Below are 2,715 nucleotides of genomic sequence, written 5' to 3' on the forward strand. Positions count from 1 at the left end.
AATTCATAATTTTTTCCTGGTTATACAACAGAATCAACAACTACTGTTTAATCGGAAATTCATGTCCGAAGCTGCAGTGAGTGCATGGGTGTCTAATAAGCACATAATTACCTGTGACCCTGAGTTTCATCATCACTAAAAAAAAAAACCTGCCACATAGAACCAAATGAGGGCATTACTGAAAATACTTGTAAACACTAATATATAATGAAGATGGAATGAATAGATGATGATCTTTTACCTACAACATATATCAAAGTAAATCATTTAAAATTCTTAAAACGACCAGAGCTTGGGCATGTTAATTTTAGAATTTGGTAAATTACATATTACTCAAATTACTTTCTTACCTTACGAGAGACTTGATCTTGTATCAGCAACAGTTAAGAGCTTTTTTGAAGTATTTTATTTTGGGCTATGTGGAGAACATTTAGCTTTCTTATTATTTAACATCTTATTTCTCCATGTTGCTGTAAAGATCCATTAATCATACTTGTTACAATCCATGTAAATGTTAATTGAAAGAAAATTATCATATGTGGAAGCGAAGCATAAGTAAATAATGATAATTTATGGGACATATTGCTTTTCCATCTTGTTCTTGTATTTGGTCCTTTATCTGTGAAGCCTCACAATAAACACTCCTAACTTTTTGACAAGCCCTTTGCTAAATATATTATCCCAAGAGCTAGATGCTAGAATATCTGCATAACTTTCCCTACTGTCTTTAAAGGCCTTGCATTCTAAAATGATTTTTTTTATCAGAAGAACAACAACAAAAAATACATACTCTTTCTTCCCACGCTTCTTTTGGCCTTTTCCAGTGCTTTGTTTCACAACGGAGTTAATGAGAATTAGTCCTTAATTGAGCAATAAGAAGTTTGGCTCTCCAAGAAATATTGGCCCTATGTACATTTTTTGTTGATGGTTATGAGTGGGTTAAACTCTTCAATATATCACTTTTTTTGTCTTCTTAGCTCCTTATCCCAGGTACGCTTGTCGAACTTATCCATAACAAATGCTTTTATCTCTTTACTGTTTGTGAGACACATGTTCAAGCAAATACCCTATTTACTAACCCATTTGTTACTCTGTCGTATTCAAGTCTTCTTTTTTTGCACAATGTCATTAAAGACAGCCTTAGGCCACTTGCCCCCTTCCATGTGCTCAATTTTTTTTAAATACCTTATAAATCGCACCATAGCAATTGCTTCAATAAGAGCAGTGCCTGTTTCACTTAACAAGATAGCATAAGGAACTGCGCTTTTAATTTTGAATTTGTTTGTAATCAAACACTTCTGAATTTTCTCAATTTGTTTCTATTGCATGTCGGATGTACTGTTGATCCACAGTTCACAACCATGGAGAATCACCAGAGTTATTAAAAGCCCAAAAAGAGTTGGAATGATTTCTGAATTGAGGTTTATGTGATCCATAATGAACTAAGAAAAGTCTTTCGGTAGAAATCACATAAGATAAATTTTTGGTCAACGCGTTTCGAACCAACAAGTGTGGTTCATAATGAGGACCAGATGAAGAGGCAGACAATGACAAAGGCTTAAATAGAGAGTAATGTAGAGACCATAATTTCAAGTAACCACTATATTTGAACAATAATATTTAAATTATGATATTAATTTATTAAAAACAAATATTAATAAGTAACAATTATATTAAACAGTTAGTCTCTGAATAATAATATTTAAATTAACTGGCTAGTGACATATGATTCATTGCTGGTGCATTGTGATGCATACTGAAATCGGCGAAAAGTCGAGATGAGGAGGCGAGAGCGGAAGAAATGCGGCGACCAGGGTTACTCAGCAAGCGGAGTTCGATTCGTATGGAGAGCGGCAGGGGAGGGAGCTCGGCTCCCTCCTACAAAGATGCAGTAGCCAGCGGAAGTAAGGGGCCCACTGGAAACAGTAAAAGCGATATGAACTACAGATTCAGAGACAATGAAAAGGAAACAGATGGGACCAGAACAAAAGAAAACAACAGCACAAAGGACAAAGAGGAAGAAGACAAAAGTCTGGGTTCAAGAGACAAAAAACTAAAAGGACCTTGCAAACCAAAAGCAGAAATCACTCCCCGAGTAATATTAAATGATCCTGCTCTGCAGGAGCACAGGGAACATATGGGAACCTACGCCATAATCTGTAAATTCATGGGACTATGGCCCACTGAAAAGGCTTTACAGACGTGGATCAAGTATCATTGGAAGCCCAAAGGAAGCATTGACCTACATCTGGGGTCGAAAGGATTCTTCACAGTAGTGTTCTCCAACATCGAAGACAAAGACAGAATATTCGAAGGAGGACCCTATTTTTTTGCTGCAGCAGGTCTCTATATGAGACCTTGGAAAATGAACTTTGTCCCAGAGAGGGAGACTTTCTCCTCGGTTCCTGTGTGGGTAAGGCTCTACTCTCTACCTCTGGATTATTGGCAAACTGAATCGTTGGCTGCCATTGGTAATAAACTAGGATGCTATATCAAAGCTTCTGAAGCCACAAGAAGGGGAAAATATACCTCCTTTGCTAGAATCTGTGTGGAAATGGATCTATCAGGTGCACTTCCGGATGAAGTTATACTGGAGGTTTTGGATGAAGAGTGGGTGCAGGCGGTTGACTATGAGCATATACCCTTCAGATGCCGAAGATGCCACAAACATGGGCATTTGTTAAGAGACTGTCCTCTCAGCAAAGAGGATAACAA

Source organism: Pinus tabuliformis, chromosome J (genome assembly GCF_031772625.1).
Source record: "Pinus tabuliformis cultivar Carrire ecotype Pingquan chromosome J, CPIR1, whole genome shotgun sequence".
NCBI classification, from domain to species: domain Eukaryota; kingdom Viridiplantae; phylum Streptophyta; class Pinopsida; order Pinales; family Pinaceae; genus Pinus; species Pinus tabuliformis.